Here is a 23180-nt window from a genome sequence, read left to right as displayed (position 1 = left end):
CATGTAATATAAATAATAAAGGGGAGATAACATAGTTGGCTTACACTCGCCACGTCAATCAAGTACATAAATAACATTACATCATCCAAACACTCATGGCCCGACTACGGCGCCAAAATAAAAGATAACCCAACATGCGACACGGTCCCGATCACCCCCAACTGGGCACCACTACTGATCATCAGGGAAAGACACGTAGTATCGTTGAGAGTCCTCGTCAAACTCCCACTTGAGCTCAAGCGCGTCACCTGGAGCGGAATCATCAGGCCCTGCATCTGGTTTAATAGTAATCTGTGAGCCACAGGGACTCAACAATCTCGCACCCTCGCGATCAAGACTATTTAAGCTTATAGGTAAGGCAAGGTAAATATGTGGAGCTGCAGCAAGCGACTAGCAAATATGGTGGCTATCCTGTTCGCAAAAGAGAGCGAGAAGAGGAGGCAAAGCGCGAGCGAGAAACTAGAGGGCAACCTGCACAAGCATTACTCCTACACCGTGTCCACTTCCCGGACTCCGCCGAGAAGAGGCCATCACGGTAACACACTCAGTTGATTCATTTTAATTAAGTTAAGGTTCAAGTTATCTACAACCGGACATTAACAAATTCCCATCTTCCCATAACCGCGGGCACGGCTTTCGAAAGTTCAAATCCCTGCAGGGAGTCCCAACTTAGCCCATGACAAGCTCTCACGGTCAACGAAGGAATAGACCTCCTCCCGAGACGTTTCGATCAGACTCGTTATCTCGGTTCTTCAAGACACTTCAACAGGTTAAAACAAGACCAGCAACACCGCCCGAATGTGCCGACAAATCCCGATAGGAGCTGCACATATCTCGTTCTCAGGGCACACTCAGATAAGCCAGACGTCGGGTAGGCCAGCCCAGAGTTGCCCCTGGTAGCCCCGGACATCGCTCGGTTGGACCAACACTCAGAGGAGCACTGGCCCGGGGGGGGGTTAAAATAAGATGACCCTCGGGCTCCGGAAACCCAAGGGAAAAAAGAGGCTAGGTGGAAAATGGTAAAACCAAGGTTGGGCATTGCTGGAAAAGCTTTAATCAAGGCGAACTATCAAGGGGTTCCCATTATAACCCAACCGCGTAAGGAACGCAAAATCCGGGAACATAACACCGATATGACGGAAACTAGGGCGGCAAGAGTGGAACAAAACACTAGGCGAGAGGCCGAGCCTTCCACCCTTTACCAAGTATATAGATGCATTAAGATAACATGGCAATATAATGATATCCCAACAAGTAAATAATGTTCCAACAAGGAACGGTCTCCAATCTTCACCTGCAACTAGCAACGCTATAAGAGGGGCTGAGCAAAGCGGTAACATAGCCAATCAACGGTTTGCTAGGACATGGTGGGATAGAGGTTTGACATGGCAATTTGGGAGTCTTGAAAGCAAGTGGTAGGCATCGTAGCATTGGCATAGCAAAAGAACGAGCATCTAGCAAAGCAAAGATAGTAGTGATTTCGAGGGTATGATCATCTTGCCTGCAAAGTTGTCAGAGTTGACTGGATCCTCGAAAGCAAACTCAACGGGCTCCTCATTAGCGAACTCGTCTCCCGGCTCTACCCAAACAAGACAAACAAGCAAACGGAACAGAATCAACCACGTGCAAAGCTCAAACAATATGATGCAAAGATGGTATGCTATGCGGGATGCGATGCGGGATGCATATGCAAGGTGTGACAGGGAATGAATGAACCTGGCCTCAACTCGGGAATCCAAGTGTGCCACTGTAAAGATGAGATGAAATCTCTTGAAAACGATATAAAGAACACCGGAATCGGAGTTACGGTTTGGAAATAGCAAGCGATTCAAATATGACCACGTTCTGCGATTTACAGCAAGTAGCCATCTAAATGCAACGAGATGAACATGCTACAGCACTCAAACATGGCATAAAAATACATGGCAGGGATGCATTCATGATGCTTAACAAAAGTCTAGCACTGAGCTACGGCCAATTCATCCATTAACAGGTTCAAACAAGCATGGCAAAAATTCATATGGTAAACAGATCTCAGACTTAGTGAAATTAACACTTGTCTGGAATTTCAGATCAGGTAGCACACTTCGGAGCAACAAAACTACATGCTATAGGACCTGAACATGGCAAAGTAAATCATGGCATGTAGCTACTCAAAGAGCTTAACAAAAGTCCCTTAGTGACCTTGAGCCAAAAGGGATAAAAAAATACAATTGCAAGCATGTGAACATGGCAAAAACATAGTCAGATCACAGGCTTAGTGAAAACTGGAACATGCTGAAAACAGATATCAAGTAGGCATGTTTACAAGCTCGATGCACTCACTACGGAGCAAGTCATGACAAGCTAATCATACACCCATCAAGAATACACAAAATACAAGCTAGACATAGCAAGAACAATAGCATAGCATGCACGGATCAACTACAACATCCTCGGCAAAATCGCTAACAAGTAGACAATCTGCCCAGATTCACGAAGTAGCAAAAGTAGAGCTCGATTGACTCAAGATAGGGTGCTCCATAATTGCAAAAAAAGACATGGATGGATAGATCCCTATAATATTAACAAAACATCCTTACTGATCATCCTCAAAAGAGGTACGGATCACTAGGAAACAACATGAACATATGGCCATATGAGATAAACAGCTCAAGGACTTAGTGGAAATGCTAAGTCCCTGAAATCAGCATTACCAAGTACCTCACTTGGAAAGCTTGTACTAGTCACCACACACATCAAAAAAATACATGGGTTGCACCTCTGGAAAGATGGCAAAACCCTTAACAAAACATATGTAGAGCTCAGGGGCATAACATGCACACAATAATCATGGCAAAAATGACATATATCTAAATGGAGCAGCAGAACTGACAAATATCTCAAGTAGCACTCTTCTAACAGCATTTTGGGCATCAAGATGAACTCAAATGAAAATTATGCAATGGAATGAAATGATGTGCTCTCTGAGACGAACATTTTGATATGCTATATGCCAAAAATGGAGCTACGGATGCGGAGATATAGCATGATGAATAGAGCAATATGAACTAGGTTTTGGGCAAAAGTCAACCCTCGAGATTTAGATCTCAGATCTGGCATGTTCTTCAATGTTCGCCGGAGCTTCGCCGGAGATGTCGCCGTGGAGGAGGTCGGAGAGGGACTTGAGGGGAGGAGAGGCCGGCCGGTGAGGGAGCTTGCCGGGGCGGCGTGGTGCGATGGAACGGCGAGGTGGAGGGGTGGCGGACGAGGTCGTCGGGCGGCGCGGAGGCTCGCCGGAGTGCGGCTTGCCGGCGAGAGGCGGGGCACCGGGCGGAGGAAGGCGGCGGACGAGCGTCGTGGAGGAGGAAGACGACGACTCGCGGGGAGGGCGCCTCTGGCCCGAGCGAATCGCGGGGAGGGCCGGCTTCGGGCCGGTGGGCCTTCGCGGCGGCGGCGGGGACGGCCTGCCACGTGGCGCGTGGTGACAGGCTGGGTGCGGCGGCGCGGACATGTCCGGTCCGATCCGGACGCGTCCGGCGGCGGGAGGAGGACGAATGCTAGGGTTAGGTTTGTTTGATCCGGGAATTTCGGGGGAGATGCCTATTTATACATAGGAGGAGCTAGGAGAGTCCAAATGAGGTGAGGTTTTCGGCCACGCGATCGTGATCGAACGCTCTAGATGATGGAGCAGGTTTTGGTGGGTTTTGGGCCAAATTGGAGGGGTGTTGGGCTGCAACACACACGAGGCATTTTCGGTCCCTGGGTTGACCGTTGGAGTATCAAACGAAGTCCAAATGATACGAAACTTGACAGGCAGTCTACCGGTAGTAAACCAAGGCCGCTTGGCAAGTCTCGGTCCAATCCGGAAATGTTTAATCCCCACACAAGAAAGAAAGGTAGAAATGACCACCGGAGGAGAACGAAGCGCCGGAATGCAAAACGGACAACGGGGAAAATGCTCGGATGCATGAGATGAACACGTATGCAAAAGCAATGCACATGATGACATGATATGAGATGCATGACAACGACAACAACACACGGAGACAAAACCCGAACCCGAGAAAATAAAATAACTAAATGCCGGAAACGGCAAGAGTTGGAGTACAAATTGGGAAAGTTACATCCGGTGTGTTACAAGGGGGAACCGAGGCAAAAGTTCCCGTCCCATTCTTGTTTGGAGGGGAGGAGGTATGAGTACCTTTAGCCCCTTCCTTGCCTGAATTGGCCTCCGAGTCCGATGCGGTGGGATTAAGCACAACAATGGATTGGGGGAAGGTTTCAACCCCTCAAGTGATTCTTTGAACATGGATTTGACCTCGGTCATCATAGACATCTTAAGTGAAGCCATAACTTCATTCAAGTTGTCCCGGGTGATCGAGTTCAACTCCACGGCCTCGGGCACTTCCTCCTCTGTGTCAACCATACTCTTCGGGTGGTGAAACCCTTAATAAAGAGACGAAGTTCTTATACCAATTGAAAGGATCGATATGGTTGACTAGAGGGGGGTGAATAGGCAACTAACAATTTTTAACTTTTCTTAACAAATTAGGGTTAGAAACAAGTAGGTAGTCCAGATGTGCAAATAGGTGGGCAGCCTATATGATGCTAGCAACACAAGAAACACAAGTATGCAAAGGATACAATACAACTAAAGCTTGTACAAAGTAAAGGTAAGAGATAACCACAATTGGAGATGGTAGAGACGAGGATGTGTTATGAAAGTTCCTTCCCTTTGAGAGGAAGTACATCTCCATCGGAGCGGTGTGGAGGCACAATGCTCCCAAAGAAGCCGCTAGGGCCACCGTATTCTCCTCACGCCCACACACAATGCGAGATGCTGTGATTCCACTAGTGGTGACCTTGATGGCGGCGACCGAACCTTTAAAAACAAGGTTGGGGCTCTCTCCACAACCAAATTGGAGGCTCCCAACAACACCATGAAGCTTCACCATAATGTAATGTGGCTCTGAGGTGACCTCAACCGTCTAGGGTGCTCAAACACCCAAGAGTAACAAGATCCGCAATGGATTAGTGTAGGGGATCAAATTTCTCTCGGTGGCAGTGTAGATCTAGGCCTTCTCAATCAATCCCTAAAGAATCAACAAGTTTGATTGCCTAGGGAGAGAAATCGGGCAAAAAAGAGCTTTGGAGCAACAATGGAGCTTGGGGGAGGAAGAGGTAGTCAACAAGAAGAAGGATGACTCCTTTATATAGTGGAGAAGGGATCCAACCGTTATGCTCCCATTTCCCATGCATAAGCGGTAGTAACACTTGGGTTAGCGGCACTTCCGCTGGCACGGAGGATTTAGCCACATAGTTCAACTGAACATGTCAAGGAGACGGAAGTGTCGCCAGAGTGGTACTACTGCTCCTACTATCCTGCATGGTGTTGAGTTGTAGACATAACCCGCGGTAGTAGAGAAGGACAGTGTAGTAGTGCCGCCCTAGGCGGTACTACTGTTGGGAACTGCCACCCTACTACCGCTTGTGGAACAGAACCAGTCAAGAACAGAAAATAAGCGATACTCATTGTGGTACTAGCTAGCGGTAGTTCCGCTGGAGCGGGTACTACCGTAGCTAGCGGCGGTACTTCCGCTTAACCTGTGGGTGTCTCGTAAACCCATGGTAGTTGAGAGCCAGTTAGCCCCGTACTACTGCAGGAGCGGTACTGCCATGGCGAACTGTGGCTCTACTACCGTCCATTTACAGAACCAACAAATTAGGCGGAAGTAGGAGCCGAACTGCATAGCGGTAGTATGTAGAGTGGTACTACCGCTTAGCCTGTTTTGGTAAGGCTCAAACACAAAGAAGGACAAGCTCAATTGTCAGGAAAGAACGAGGGTGCAAAGATAGTGTACGTGTTGATTCCACCCAAACCTTTCCGAAGCGGACCCCCTCTCAATAGTACGGTGTTCCTACGACTCAAGTCCATTCAAAAAGAAACGTGAGAAAACACCGTCTTCATCAATATCCAGAGGGGTTCAAATCATCTTGTGCCATAAGATAGGATATCTGAAATGCTCAATGCACATGATTAGTCCGCAAAAGCATTGTCATCAATCACCAAAACCACTAAGGGAGGAATATGCACTAACACCTTGTGAACCTCACAAAGCAGCTCCTAAAGCAACTAACTGAGCCAAGAGCACTCCGCAATGACATTAGCCACTACGCTATACGCCGCCTCAACACTCGAGTGAGAGACCATAGATTGTCTCTTGGACGGCCACAAATTCAGCGAGGGCCCAAGATAAACACAGTAGCCTGACGTGGAGCGACGTGTGTCCGGGCAGCTAGCCCATTCGGCATCGGAGTAGGAGACAGTGTCGGTAGAGGTGGAGGTGATAGAGGCAAAGGTGTCCCATCTTTCGATCAGATGGTGGCTATCGTTTATGGTGGAGTAGACTTTGATGATCCGACTATGACCGTGCGAGGACGTCGCGCCTTAGCAATCATTAAACCAACTTCGAGAGGTTATTGACCACGCCGAAGCACGATCAACCTGACCACGAGGGTCTATTTCCTGCAAGAAAACGAAGAACAAGCAAGAAACTGAAATTGCAATCTGGATATTGCGAATAAAAGAGGAAAGCTTTATTGATCAAGTGGGGTTCTGTGACGCCTTGGTCTGGTCGTTTAACACAAATGAAGTACGTGAAGTTGAAACTATGGCAAACTTTTTATGTAAACAAAACCCAAAGTCTAAACAATGCCCTAAGGGCTATATATATGGAGGAATAGGGGGAATTTCGTGGACCTTGGGGAAGGGGTCCGAAACCAACCCTATCTCTTGTTTCCCCACACATATGTACTCTAAAAACAACATGTACTTATGTATTTCGAAATTGCATGGGCCTGGCCCAATAATAAGGTGACGCAACACCTATAATAGACTCTGGACGAAATTTGTGAAGTGGCATCTTGTATATTTCGTCCAAGAATTCATGCACTCATCACGGTGGCTTCAAAGTCTTGAAATCATCACTTGAAACTCCGTTCTTGTTTCCCTTGCGCATGCCATCATCCCCATGCTTGTTCTTGCTCCAATGTTCATCCTTCTCCAAGCTTGGCCCTTCATTTGTAAGCAAAACAAATGTATCCAATTTAGGTAGCATCATATTCTCATGAACATTAATATCATTACCAAGAAATGAAAGTACCTGGTAATTTAATTGGCATGCACAACTCTAGTAATTGGTCCAGTATGTATAGTAGCAGGGGCTATGGGTGTAACAATGGTATTGATGTCCTCATCATCCTCCCCTTCTTGAAATGAAGTCGTCCTCGAGGGAAGCTCATCTTCCTCACCCAAATAAGGCTTCAAGTCAGAAATATTAAAAGTGGGTCTAACCCCAAAATCTGCAGGTAGCTCAATTTTATATGCATTATCATTTATTTTCTCCAACACCTTAAAAGGACCATCGGCACATGGCATTAGCTCTGGTTTGAGCAAATCAGGAAATCTATCCTTACGCAAATGTAACCAAACAAGATCTCCAGGTGCAAACACAACATGTTTTCTACCCTTATCTCCAGCAGGCTTATATTTAGCATTCATACGCTCAATGTTTTCCTTAGTAAACTCATGCATTTTCAAAATTAATTCAACATGTTGTTTAGCATCAAAATTAACATTCTCCGAAGATGGAAGAGGCAACAAATCAATAGGTGCACGAGGTAGGAAACCATACACAATTTCAAAAGGGCACATCTAAGTAGTAGAATGCAATAAACGATTATAAGCAAATTCAATATGAGGCAAGCATTCTTCCCACATTTTCTTATTATTCTTCAAAACATCCCTAAGCATAGTAGACAATGTTCTATTGACTACTTCAGTTTGTCCATCAGTTTGGGGTGACAAGTAGTACTAAAAAGCAGTTTAGTCCCCAACTTATCCCATAAACATCTCCAAAAGTGTCTAAGAAATTTAGTATCACGATTTGAAACAATAGTATTTGGCACACCATACAAGCCAATAATTTCATGGAAGAACAAATCAGCAACATTAACAGCATCATCGCTTTTATGACATGGTATAAAGTGTGCCATTTTCGAGAATCTATCCATGACAACAAATATGCTATCCCTCCACTTCTTTGTTCAACGTAAACCTAAAATAAAATCCATAGATATATCCTCCCAAGGAACACTAGGTATAGGCAATTTCATATATAAACCCTCAGGATTGAGTCGTGACTTAGCTTTTTGACATGTAGTGCAGCAAGCAACAAAACTCTCAACATCCCGTCTCATCTTTAGCCAAAAGAAATGTGTAGCAAGTACGTGCTCCGTCTTCTTCATGCCAAAGTGTCCCATTAATCCTCCTCCATATGCCTCTTGCAACAAAAAAATACGGACGAAGCTAGCTGGAATGCATAGCTTGTTAGCACGGAACACAAATCCATCATTAACGACGAACTTGTTCCATGTTCTTCCTTCTTTGCAATTCTGCATTACATCTTTAAAATCAGCATCATGCACATATTGATCTTTGATGGTCTCCAAGCCAAATACTTTGAAGTCAAGTTGTGAAAGCATATAGTATAGTGATGAGACAATGCATCAGCAATAACATTTTCTTTACCCTTCTTGTGTTTAATGACATAACGAAAAGTCTCAATGAATTCAACCCATTTAGCATGTTTACGATTCAGTTTAGCTTGACTTTTAATATGTTTCATTGATTCATGATCAGAATGTATAATAAATTCTTTGGGCCATAAATAATGTTGCCATGTTTCTAATGTCCGAACAAGAGCATATAATTCTTTGTCATAAATAGAATAATTCAGACTAGGCCCACTCAATGTTTCAGAAAAGTATGCAACAGGTTTGCCATCTTGTAATAACATGCCTCCTAATCCAATTCCACTAGCATCACATTCAAGCTCAAAAGTCTTATCAAAATCAGGAAGTTGGAGTAAAGGAGCATGTGTCAATTTATCTTTCTATACCGTGAATGCTTCTTCCAGTGCGGTACCCCAAACAAAAGGCACATCCTTCTTTGTAAGCTCATTGAGAGGTGCAGCAGTGGTGCTGAAATCTCTCACAAAACGCCTATACAACCAAGCGAGGCCAAGAAAACTCCTCACTTGTGTGACCGTTTTGGGCTGCGGCCAACTCTCAATAGCTTCAATCTTGGCTTTATCAACTTCAATTCCCTGTGGTGTAACAACATAGCCATGAAAAGATACTCGGTCGGTGCAAAAGGTGCACTTCCCAAGGTTACCAAACAAACATGCATCACATAAAGCAGTAAAAACTTCACGTAAATGTTCCAAATGTTCCTCCAAAGATCTGCTATAAATTAGTATATCATCAAAATAGACCACCACAAATCATACAATGAAAGCACGTAAAACTTCATTCGTTAATCTCATGAAAGTACTAGGTGCATTAGTTAACCCAAAAGGCATGACTAACCACTCATATAATCCAAACTTAGTTTTAAATGTTGTTTCTATTCATCTCCCAATTTTATACGAATTTGATGGTATCCACTACGCAAATCAACTTTGGAGAATATTGTAGAGTAACTCAATTCATCAAGCATGTCATCTAGCCTAGGTATAGGATGGCGATAACGAATAGTAATATTATTATTGCCTCTAAAATCAACACACATACGCTACGTACCATCCTTTTTTGGCAGTAGTATAATAGGAATAGCACAAGGACTAAGAGATTCGCATATATAACCTTTGTCGAGCAGCTCCCGTACTTGACGCATAATCTCCTTCGTCTCCTCTGGATTGGTACGGTATGGCGCACGGTTAGGCAGCGAAGCACCGAGAATTAAGTCAATATGATGCTCAGTTCCTTGAATAGGTGGTAATCCCGGTGGCATGTCTTATGGAAAGACGTCAACGAACTCCGGCAAAATGTTAGTGATAGCTGGAGGCAAAGAGGAAGGTACATCCTCAAAAGAAAATAATGCCTCTTTGCACAAATAAGCGTAGCAAACAGATTTGTTGAAATCTAGATCATCAATATCAGATTTGGTGGCAAGTAAACATCACTTTTCAATTTAATTTTAGAAGCAACACTAGATGGTTTATTATTAGGCTTCATTTGCTGCTCAAATTCTTTTGCCACAATCTGATTTTCACTCTTATTTTTCTCCTGATTTGCTTTATTAGCTCTATTAATATCATCTTTCAAAATGGAATCAAGAGTCATAGGAAACAAAGAAATATTTTTGTCCTTATGAACAAGAGTATACTGATTGTTTCTACCATGGTGGAATATCTACCCTCAAATGGTGGAATATTCAATTTTAATTTAGGAAGATGGTCATGATCTCGTACCTGAGGTGGTGCTGTAGCCCTACCATTGCGATTATATACCTAAGGTCGACCTACTGGTGGTGGTGATGGTGGTTGCACGTAGTTTTGATTTTGATCAACCTCATCCTCATAATAGTCCTCCACCTCTGCAGTAGCAGCAGGAGCTACAGAAGCATCAACAACAGTAGCAGCGGCACCAGAATTTTGTCCACGCTCAAGGGGAATGCGTAGTGCTCTTCCCACTTGATTTGGAAGGTGGCGCTGTTGTTGTTGTTGTTGTTGTTGTTGTTGATATCGTTGTTGTTGTTGTTGTTGTTGTTGTTGTTTTGTTGTTGTTGTTGTTGTAGAGGTTTGATAGGTGCAGCCGGCGGTGGTGGTGGAAGACACGTGAGCAATTCATTAAACTTGTTATCGAGCTTTGTTTCGAACGTCTTCTCAATGCCATCTCTCTTCTCCATGGCCTCCTAAAATCTGTTTAGCACATCTTGCACCTATCCACTCATCATTTGCTGAAATTTATCAGGTTGTGTGTACGTCATGTTCTCCCAATCAGTCTCATTGGCTTGTGATACTGCCATGGTTAGCAGCAATAGAAACACACAAGAATATGATCCTACAGACTACTAGGAAGTGGTGGTGGTGGTGGTGTGTCACAAATCCGTCGAGTGAATCTCAAATTCTTACCAGTTCTTACCCAGCAGCAGGTGGTGATCGGCAACCGTTGTAGTCAAAACTCTCAAAGCTTGGACAGAGCGATTGCCAGGGGGTGTCAAACGCGCGACGTAGATGTATGTGGAGCTGGGAAGGCTTATGATATGGTAGCAAAAATTTCTGCAATAATCAATTCAGAGATGCAAAGTTGAAGAAACACTCAACGAATATACTGTGCTGGTCCTAGGCCAGACCGTGCTAGAGATGCGAGCCTAGAACACTAACAAAATCACGGCGCTGCACGTAAACAAGGGAGGAGCACACTCTGAAATTTTTTTCACTTTTTTTGCACTTTTTTCCTCTTTTTTGGATATGCAACAAAAAAATTCGAAAAAGTCTACAAATGGTCTAAAAACTGCCTAGCCAGAATTTTCCAGACATAGTTTTTTAAACTGGAACTATTGTTCTACTGCGGGTAGCACAAAAGTTGGGGAGGCTGACTTGGTCATGACTCACAGCATGGCGTGATCTAGAAATCGAAAACAAAAGAACAAATACTGGACTCGGACTAGGACTGGTGGCGGAGATGAATCTGGTGGAAACTCGGACTGGTGGCGGATATATGTTGGGCGGTGGAACACGAACTGGTGGCGAATCTATGATGGAGGTGGACTCGGATTATCGTGATGGCGGTGGATATGTGGTATATGGCAGCAGTGATGATGATGGTGGTATATGGCAACGGTGATGACGATGGTGGTATATGGCAGCGGTGACGATGATGGTGGTATATGGCAGCGGTGATGACGATGATGCAGCGGCGGCGTGACAACTTGTGAACGTAACTCGAAACTCTAAAGCACTAGACACTAAGACCAGCAACTAGACACGACGATGCAACCGCAAATTCAACAATGCAAAACCCTAAAAATATTATGCAAAGGCTCAGATTGGTTCAGATATGATGAACTAACCCTTTTTTGGATTTTTCGTGGACTGTAGGTATGAAGAACAGACTCGATCTAAACTACGAAAAACTGTCAAATCTCACCGAGCAACCTGGAAATCTGATACCACTTGATAGAGGCGAAGGTATCTCATCTTTCAATGAGATGGTGGCTATCGTTTATGGTGGAGTGGACTTTGACGATCTGACTACAACCATGTGAGGACATCGCACCTTAGCAATCGCTAAACCAACTCTGAGAGGTTATTGACCACGCCGGAGGATGATCAACCTGACCACGAGGGTCTATTTCCTGCAAGCAAACAAAGAACAAGCAAATAAGTAAAATTGCAATCTGGATATTGCGAATAAAAGAGGAAAGCTTTATTGATCAAGTGGGGTTCTATGACGCCTTGGTCTGGTCGTTGAACACAAACAAAGTATGCGAAGTTGCAGCTATGGCGAACTTTTAATTTAAACAAAACCCAAAGTCGAAATGACGCCCTAAGGGCTATATATATGGAGGAATATGGGGGAATTTCGTGGCCCTTGGGGAAGGGGTCTAAAACGAACCCTATCTCTTGCTTCCCCACACATACAGACTCTAAAAACAACCTATACTTATGTATTTCGAAATTACATGGGCCTGGCCCAATGATAAGGTGACGCAACACCTATAATAGACTCTAGACGAAATTTGTGAAGTGGCATCTTGTATATATCGTCCAAGACTTCATACACTCGTCACGGTGGCTTAAAAGTCCTGAAATCATCACTTTGAAACTCTATTCTTGTTTCCCTTGCGCATGCCATCATCCCCATGCTTGTTCTTGCTCCAATGTTCATCCTTCTCCAAGCTAGGCCCTTCATTTGTAAGCAAAACAAATTTATCAAATTTAGGGAATATCATATTCTCATGCACATTAGAATCATTACCAAGAAATGAAAGTACCTGGTAATTTAATTGGCGTGCACAAGATCTTGTAATTGGTCTAGTATGTATAGTACCTGGGGCTGTGGGTGTAACAATGGTATTGATGTCCTCAACAGGAGGCAGCCAGGCTGAGCCCCAAGGTCATAGTGCCGCATATGTACCAGAGGATACACTTCACCAGAGTCCAGCGAGAGTCATGAGGAGGATGCATATGGAGGCACACCTGCTGAACAGATGGTGCGGAGCATCCTATGGACATCACCATGTCAAGAGTCCGTTTGTCATGTGACACGTGCGGCATCTACTTCACATACCCAAAGGTGAATCATCTCCTTTCGTGTGCTCACGTGATCCCTTCGAGGATGGTATACTACTTTACACTTCTCCCATGGGCATGCATAGGTATTGTCGGAGCTTCACATATATTGAGGAGTGCAAGTGCCAAGGAACAACTACACCATCCGCGAGGGAAGCCTGGAAGTGACGACAGAAGAAGAGGGAGCTGCTCAAGCTACAGAGGCCGGACATCCGGGCCTAAGGCCGGACATCCGACGCCTGTGTAACCGGCTAACAACTGCACCAACAAACAGCCGGAAGTATCAGCTGCCAGACATCCGGCACGACCCCGAACATCCGATGCCTCAGCAATGCCCGGACATCCGGCATCCCTCCTAGAAATTCGGCATCCCCTATCCAAAGAAGAACTGGAACGACACGTTCCCAAGCCGGACATTTGGCCAGTGCCAAGGACATCCGGCGTCTCGCGAACAGCCAGACATCCGGCCCCCAACCCAAACATTCGGCGCGTGCCTGCACGCAGAGACGGGCCAAAGGCCCTTGTATCCCTCTTTCCCACTTACCCCTTTGTGGCTTAGACTATATATAGACATCCCCCTCCTCCTACTTATGGTTATCATAGATTTAGCTCATTCGAGATAGAGCTTTGCTCATCCATACGGATCTACTCCTTCCAGAGAGACCGCAGCCACTACGGAGAAGATCCACCTTGGATTCAAGACCCCTTCATGGGATGACCCCTCAAGACCTTCTCACGGAGATGAACTAGTTACCATTTGTATCGTCCTTTGTTGGATTTGCATCATGTATCTCTTTGTGTTTCGAGGATCTAGCACATGCGTGATCATTTCTTATCTATTTTAGTGTTTCCTCTCGTTTCCCCTTGTGATTTCACTCGCGTTTCCCCTCGTGTTCGTCGTGTTCTTCGAAGGATCCGCTCCAATCATGAAAGATCGGCCCTAGGGTTTGCACCCTACATCATCTTGGATCAGAGCAAGGTTGATCACGAATTGGGAGCCCCTAACACTCCTTTTCTAGCCTTCCTTTGTTTGATTTCGTCCTAATTTCGAAAATCCCCACCAAAAATAGCCCCCAATTTTTTGTGATTTGTTGGTTTGATGATGTTTTGTTGATTTTTTATCCGTGGATTTGCTTGCTTTCAAGTGGATCTAGCATTTCCCCAAGTTTCCCCACCTTGCATCCACGAAATCTCTCCGATTTTGACTACAAAATCATCAATTTCGGCCCCCAAATCGAGTTTCGAAGTCCAAATCCTGATCTGGAATCGTCGGGCCGGACATCCAGGTCTTCGGCCGGACATCCGAGCCCCAGGCTGGACATCCGGCTCCTGGAGCACAAAATCTACACGGTTCTGTACATCAGCCCCCGGATATCCGCCCCCACCCTCGGATGTCCGACCCCTAGCATTTCAGACTTTGATGTTTCACCATTTTTGACAATAACTAATTCATCTGGGTCCGATTTTGACATTCTTTAGCTCGTTTTGAAGATATTGACATCCCCCATCCCACAAAAATACTACCATCATTATTTGACTCCATCAATTTTTTTGCAACTTTGGCATCTTTGCCTAGGGCTTCCACCATATCTTCCGCAAAACCACCATAGCCTTCCGTAACCTAACCAATTTTGTTGCCCATTGCATTAGTAGTTGCTTGAGTAGCGATTCGAGTCTCCTAAGGTGTTTTGACTACTTAGGGATGGTTTCTTCTTCATCAACCACCACCATAACTTCTACATAGTCTTGCCCAACATACACTTCCGCCACCCCAACTTAACCCAATTTTGTTTGAGCTTATCCGAGTTGTGGTTTGTGTCTCCTAAGGTGTTTCGGCTACTTAGGGATGGTGACTTCAACTCTGACACCGTGTATAGTCCACCACCATAACCTCCACTTCTGCATTGAGTACTCCAAAACCCATCATTGCATTTCTGCAATCCCTTTAAGCTTCCAAACCACCACCACATTCCGCTACCACCATTGGACATTTGCCGTTTGAGATTTTGAGTTCATGGTTTTTTCATTTCCTAAGGTGTTTCGGCTAATTAGGAATGGTTCCGCATCAAGATCACCGCCTCTCATCATTGCCATGGATTCGTCATCAACAACGACCACTTCACCATTTTAGCACCCTAAACGTAAGCACAAACAGTAACCTCTATATCATCGTGGTATCCCATCATTGTACATTCTTCTTGCCATTGTATTGATAACCCCTAGCCCATTTTGCGTCACTGGCCTATCGAGACTAGCCATTGAGTATTGCCGGCAATGTTACTTGTGCACATTAGTGATCATTGATCTATACCTTCCATTGCATACATACCATATCATATTGGTAGGTATCATATCATCTCTTGTGTCACAAGATTGTTCCCGCATATACACAATTGCTATCTTGGTTTGTACATTTCGCATAGTGGCCATATAAAAAAAAGAATAAATCTTTTAAGCAAAAGAGAAAGAGCAAAGAAGCGTGTAAGCAAGTGCCATAGCATCATACCACATTGCATAATATTGCCATATCCGATCATCTTGGATCATCTCGATAGAAAGTTGATACATTTTACATCTTATAGGTGTCACTGGATATCCATGGCCACCTATGGGACCAGGAGGGCCATTGCTGGTTCGTCAGGGGGATGTCACGTTGCACAAAGAGCAGACTAGCGCAGGTCAGCAAGACAGAGAGCACACAAGAAATTTACCCAGGTTCGGGCCGTCGTGAAGGGTAATACCCAACTCCTGCTTTGGTGGATTGGTGGTGAAATGAGGATGGTGGAACGCAGTACACTTGCTCGGCAGATGTTGCCGTAGGTCCGTAGTGACTACGCACGTATGGTGGAGTGGGTTCGTTAACTTTCCAACCTTCTAACCCCTCCTACGGGTGCCATGGGCCTCCTTTTATTGATTAAGGGGTCACCACAATGGCAAAGTAGTCATTATCCACTGATATGACAGCAAATAGTGCTATCATACCTAACTCTGCGGGCTGATAGGGTGCATTGAATGCAACGCTTAGTGTCACATCACTGGTTGCCTGGCTGGGCTTGCCGGGCTATCTCGCCAGCTCTACGCCTGTTCCCTTGAAACGTCGCAGGACGAGTGTCATCTATGGGTTTCTTCTATAGGAAATGACTGCCATGTGGCAAATGGCTGCCACTTAATCACCCTACGGCTTGACACCACACTGATTGACAACGTGGGTCATGCTTGAGTGGTTGGTGGGGTGGTTCTACCCCGCGAGCCCCGGCAGACCTTGCCGGGGTGCCTGGGTTGTCTGCTTCTGGTGGTGGTCTTGCCCCTTGTTGGGCTCACCTGCCCGGCAAGGGAGGCCCTTCTCTTGCCGATATCTTGCTCCTCTGGCTTGATCTTGGTCCTTCTAAACTGTATGTTGGTTCTTCAAATCTCTTGGTTTCTTGTACTCTGGCCTGGCCTCGGCTTGTCCGTGCACAAGTCAGGGGAAAATGTATACCCCTGTATATTTTCCCCGACATAAGCCCTCGGGCCTAAGCCATATGTGTCGCATGGCACGTTGGGTTAGGCCCCAAACAGTGCGTGGACACGTGGAAGGAGAGGGTTGTGCGTGTCGTTCTGTCATGGCGACCAGTCAACCCAACATCCACTTTGCGCAATTACTGCGCGTCGTGGGGTCGTGTCACTGTTGGAGTTATGGTAAAACGGTAACTTTCTGAAGCGTCGCGCCTCTGCCCCGTTCTCCCACCCCCCTTAAGAGTAGGGAAGGCAGAGCGGCACGATTCACCTATCTCTCGCCCCGCTCCTCCATCTTCTTCCTCCGCAAGCCAAGCGACAGTTCCTCATCTTGCTTCTCCTTCTGCCGCCACCCTCCCCAATGAATTCCTCCCTTCTTCGCATTGCTGCCGCAATGGGGAAGAAACCCGCGGAGAAGAGAAAGCCAGCAACCGCGGCGAAGGAGGCCGCCGCCGAGGTGAACAAGAGGTCAGCGAAGCAGAACAAGAAGTGGAGCGAGGACGTCGTCTTTGTTTCGTCGACCTTGAGCGGCCCCGTTCTTCATGCGAAGTACAAATATCTGTGGGGGTGGCCTATTGAGAAAGGGCATGGTGCTCTACGAGGCGAGTGAGGTGGATCCCCCTGATTCTTATCGATTCTTTGCTGCTTACTTCATCTGTGTCCTCTATCCCCCCTTCGCTGGGTTCTTCGAGGCGTTTATGAACTTCTATGGGTTCCATCTCCTTGATTTCACGCCTAATGCAATGGCGACCATGGCCATCTTTGCGCATTTGTGCGAAAACTTTGTCGGAGTGATGCCCAATGTGGATCTATTCCAGCATTACTTCGTTTCGAGATTTGAGAGCAAAGTAAGTTGCTTCGGAATCATCATTTGGATGCCACGATCGAAGAGGATTAATTGGGATTATCTCCTGGGGTACCAACACGGGAGGTGGGATGAATGGAGAGGGGACTAGTGCTGGAGGCAAGGAAGCCCCCGAGTTCTGCGAAGCGCAGCAGGAGTGCATCGAGCGCGGCAAGGATCGGAGCTTGAGAGGGCTCACTGAGGACAGGCAGCACCCGACAATCAATAGGATCACTTGCCTGGCTGCTGTCGGCTTAACCATTGAGCACGTGGGGGAAGATTTCCTTTTCCGCCGCATCTCACTGCTGGAGGAAAGGGATAAGCCTGCATGGCTGTATGGAGACGTGGCATACAGGATGAGGTTGCTGCTGGGGCTGGCCAACAACCTATCACTTTATGGCCACGGTTGGTTGTGTGACCAACTTTTTGGCCGCTTCGAGTTGTTCAAACTCCCGACAACCGTCATTCCCCTGAACATCAACTCTGCCCAGGATCAGATACTAAAGTGGATGCCGGACTGCAACGCCGAGGGGGTATCGAGCATTTGGAAGCTCCCTTGCCTCGACGAAGAGCTTCAGTGGTCGAGCACCCTAGTGTAGAGGGCCACCAGGACTGAAGGTGAGATTTATAAGCGCACCTCCACTGTGGTGGTGGCGTATATTCTGAAGAGGGTTGAGGAGGACAAGGAGGCCCACCGCGCAGAGATGGAGAAAGCCGCAAAGGCTGGGAAAGGCAAAGGGAAGGCTGGGGATGGGAGCTCTTCTCAGGGCAGCAGTGAGGCGCAAGCCATAGAAGATGCTACTGGGGGAGAGCTTGCCGGGGATAACTTTGTCAGGCTGGACGCCCTAGCCATGGTAGCAACCGAGCTCCAGGAGGGAGAGGAGGAGGAGAGGGAGGAGAACGCGGCAGCGGGCCCCGAAGATGAGTGGCTTGCGGCAGGACCGCAACCTCCTGCACCGGACCCGGATCAGCGCACCCGTCGGCGCGCTGCGGCCCGAGGGGCGGCGCCCTCCAACCCAGCGCCAGCCACCTAGAGGGTGAAGAAGACCTTCACCAAGTATACCAAGGCCGAGGTGGCATGTCGTCAATCCCCTCGCCTTGCTCAGGCCAAGGTTCCTTCCACCAAACGGCCGGTGGCCGTGGAGGCAGAGTCTAGCCCCCGCTCCGGCTCGAGCTCTTCGCAGGGCTCATCTTCCTCAGAGCTCCCGACGTCATGGCAGGCCCCGAAGCTGCCGAAGAGTTCTACCCTTCTGCCTCTGAAGAGAGGATGGGAGTCCCCCTCCCACAGAGTTCAACTTGAACTCCATGCTCATCGCGAAAGAGTAAGGAGGTTTCTCTTTGTGGCAGGCATCTCTTTATGCAGGTTTGAAAGCTTTTGATGACTAACCTCTCGTCTTTGATGCTACCGACAAGGAAGTGGAGGAGGACACAAAGACCCTCATTCATCGTTCCCGGAAGAGGCTCTGGCGCCTCAGGTCGCTAGAGGGCGCACAGGGCTCTGCTTCGGCAGGGAAGGATGCAGAACACCTCGTGCTGAGCCCCCAGCCCAGCCCCCGGCCTAGGAGCGGAGACTTGGCCCCGCCTGCCGGAGATGATGGAGGCAGCCCTTCCGCCCCCCACCCACATGAAGGAGGTGGTGAGTTGACGCAGGGCGAGCCCCTCCCGAAGGGGCATGCCTCCTCTCCTGCTGAAGCCGAAGAGGTTGTCATGGAATCCTCCGCGACAGAGATGGTGCAGAAGGCTGCCAAGCCCACCCCAGCAGAGGATGAGGCTCATGACTCTGCAACAACTACTGTCGTGGAAATGGAGGCCCCTGCCTGGCAGACTTCCCTAGGTACCTGGTCGAACCCTTATTTTCTTTTATACTCTGGTTGCCTCCACTGGTTTCTTCATTCGCTTGAGATTTCTGTTTCTTCACTGCTTCTTGGCCCTCCCGCATGCAGCCCCCCAAACTGAAGAACGAGATTTTCTGGAGGTGGTGGCTGACATAGGGAGGTCAGCTGCGGATGAGACCGCGAGACTCGTAGCTGCTGAGGGGCGGGATCCTGCTGTCGGGGAAACAAAAAGTTCCTTGGCAGTGGTGGAGCAATCTCTAGAGAGCGCCCTGGTAGAGGAAGTGGTCATTGAGGCGAAGATCCCTCTACAAACCATGGGTCCACTCCCTTCTTTCGTGGACGTCCCTGAGGCCCCACCGTCTTCCTTAAACACGTTGGCTATGGTGTTGTCACCGCCTGATATCGGAGCCCCCGGCCCGTTCCTGACAAACATAGAGCTCGACGAGGAGCTTTAGCGCATTCTGGCACCACTGCATCTGGGAGGCTGGGAGGCTAACGACTCAGCCGCCATCACCATGGATTTGTCCTTCATAGAGTCCATGGCGGCGTGTGTGAAGGAAATGCAGGCCGACACCATCTGAAGTGGCAGGAGCTTAAGGAACAGCGTGAATCCGCCAGCAAGGTAGATCAGAAGCTAAAAGACAAGTGCCTGGAGCTGCGTGAATGGTACGACAAGCAGTTCAAGGCGCTCATGAGGCTGCAAGAGACCCTTCAGATGATGAGGTAAGATGTCATGGCTCGGGAAGGGCGTCTGGCAGATCAGAAAGTATCTCTGGACACCAAAGAGCGAGAGATCTCCCTTCGGGAGGAGAACCTTGAAGCTACCCTCCGCGTCAAAGACGATGATTTGGAGGCCCTGGTGCAGCAACGCACCAAGGAGTTGGAGGACAAGCATAAGGTTGCTCTGGACACCCTTGCCACTGACCATGCTGCCCAGCTGAAGAAGCTTGTTGAAGATTTGGACGTCGCGTCTTCCGCCAAGGCTGAGCTCGACCGACAGGTGGCCAAACTAAACAAAGACCTTGCCGAGAGCGCCAATAAGGTGGAGGCACTCAAAGAAGAAGCATGGGAGGTAGAGCTCCACCTGGCCGATGTGCAGTCACAGCTCTCCTCCAAGCCCCAAAGCCTTGAGACCGCCAACGTCAACATCTCTGACATGAAGGCAAGGATCGGCTCGCTAGAGCAGTCGATGGAGTCCCTTGAGTCCCAGTAGCTGTTGTTATCCAAGGATTTGGAAACCACCAAGCGTCTCCGGCAAGATGCAGAGGACAGGCTGAAGAATCGGGTCGACATGAACAACCTATGGATCAAGAGCCTGGTTGACATTGCAAAACGTCTTGGCGCCCAAGCTGCGGCGATGGGCTTGGATGGCCCAGTCTACTCAACCAACGAGCAGGAGGTCCCGAGTGTCAAGTTGGGGCTCTTCTTCAATGAGTTGGTTGACAAGCTGAAGGTGCCTGAAGAGGGGAGGGCCAAGTGTTTCACGATCGAGTCGCGGAAGCTCGCTCGCAACGCCCTCTTCATGATCTTGAGCAACATCGCCTGTCGCCACCCAGAGCTCGATCTTGATGACGGCTTCAAGAAGCCGCGTGCAGGCGCTGACGTCGCTGCCACTTAGGGGAAGGCCGCTCCCCGCGCCGACAGGGTTCTTCGTGTTTAAGCTATTACACCTGGCCACAGGGCCAAGTATCGGGCCACAGTCATTTCCACGGGGCCCTGTAATGAAACATGATATATATTTTGTGTTTAGTCGTTTTATCTCTAGTTTTTGCGTGAAACTGATACTCCTAGCTGGATCCTTAAATGCGTGCTTATTTAAACTCTATATGCTCATGTTTGTATGATCAATTCCTATCCATGTGCTGGATGCCTGCCGATATCATACTGCTGCGATTGTCATAAGGGTTTGGCCCTTAACAGTCATCTTGGCGTGGATGTGTCCCAGCAAGTTTTCCCTAGGTAGCTCTCGATGCAGCCTCTTGACCTGTGAGCGTGGCTCTAGACAAGACGATGGTGTGATCAAATAAACTAGCCAAGGTTTTGTCGCATGAGGGATTTCTCAATACAAACACTCACTAGAGTTAAGGGGTAAACGACTGCAAAAATTTGAAACGCATCAACAAGAAGTGATAACGTGAACTTAGCTTTCGTTTCCAAACTTCTTTTTCCCCTGACGGGTCACGCGTGTTCAACGTGTCCACGGCGCCTGGAGGAGTAGAAGGCAACCAGGTGGTTTTATTATTCCCAGCAAGGATTGACATGCACTTCTTACAGCTGGAGGGCATCGGGGCACGGTGTCGGGCTTCTCTCGTCCTCTTCCCGTTTTGCTCCCTTCCCCTCGAGTTAGTGCGGCGGCTGTCATCGCATGGGTCGTGCCAATGCAGGTAGCCTTGCTGAAGCATGCTTGTCGGGGCATCAATCAACGGACTCATACCGGCGCTTTGCTCAGGAATACCCACGGCGGGGGAAATACTGGACCGAGTGTCGCATGGTAATCGTCGACGTTGACAACGCAGAGGCTAAAGCAGCTCGACTGCTGACGAGGGGGAGGGACAGGAAGGAGGGAGCTCGCACCCACATGTCTTGTGCCCCTTCCTCCGGACAGTGCCCGAATGGCGAGAACGCCATACGAGCCGCCGAGATAAGTTTACCGCCGCCAACGGTGTCCTTGGTCGCAACCATTGCCACGGCGAAGCTCGGAGGGTGATAGGACGGCGAAGGGGAGACCCCCCGCTTTTCTTCTGCTTCTCCGTGGGCACCACAGTTGATGGCGTCGTCGAAGATGGAGACGGTGATGAAGATGACGCGTTGCGCACACCTACAGGTTCGCGCAAGCGAGCCCCCTACCTGGCGCACCAAAGATGTCTCCACGGCCACCTATGGGACTAGGAGGCCCCTTGCTGGTTCGGCAGGGGGACGTCGCATTGCACAAAGAGCAGACCAGCGCACGGCAGCCCGGCAGAGAGCACACAAGAAATTTACCCAAGTTTGAGCCGCCGCAAGGCGTAAGACCCTACTCCTGCTTTGGTGGATTGATGGTGGAATGAGGATGGTGGAATGCAGTACACTTGCCCGGTATAGGTTGCCGTAGGGCCGTAGTGACTACGCGCGTACGGTGGAGTGGGTTCGTCAACTTTCCAACCTTCTAACCCCTCCTATGGGTGCCATGGGCCTCCTTTTATAGATTAAGGGGTCACCACAATGGCAAAGTAGTCATTATCCACTGATATGATAGCAAACAGTGCTATCATACCTAACTTTGCGGGTTGACATGGTGCATTAAATGCACCGCTTAGTGTCACATCGCTGGTTACCCGGCAAGGCTTGCCGGGCTATCTCGCCAGCTCCACGCCTGTTCCTTTGACACGTCGCAGGACGGGTGTCATCTGTGGGTTTCTTCTGTAGGAAATGGATGCCATGTGGCGAATGGCTGCCACTTAATCACCCTGCGGCTTGACACCGCACTGATTGACGACGTGGGTCGTGCTTGAGTGGTTGGTGGGGTGGTTCTGCCCCGCGAGCCCGGGCAGACCTTGTCGGGGTTCCTGGATTGCCTGCTTGTGGTGGTGGCCTTGCCCCTTGCCGGGCTCGCTTGCCCGGCAAGGGAGGTCTTTCTCTTGCCGATATATTGCTCCTATGGCTTGATCTTGGTCCTTCTGAACTGCATGTCAGTTCTTCAAATCTCTTGGTTTCTTGTACTCTGGCCTGGCCTCGGCTTGTCTGTGCACAAGTCAGGGGAAAATGTATACCCCTGTATATTTTCCCCGACAATAGGTTGTGCACAAGTGTTGTATCCGCCTATTGAGAAATTGTGCTAGCGTCTCTCTTGAGTTGTGCAACACGAGCATTTTCTGTGGATTCCACATTTTCTGCTCATTCCTTGGT

The sequence above is a fragment of the Triticum urartu genome, chromosome 4 (assembly GCF_003073215.2).
Source record: "Triticum urartu cultivar G1812 chromosome 4, Tu2.1, whole genome shotgun sequence".
Taxonomy (NCBI): Eukaryota; Viridiplantae; Streptophyta; class Magnoliopsida; order Poales; family Poaceae; genus Triticum; species Triticum urartu.
Note: the sequence above shows the minus strand (reverse complement) of the source record.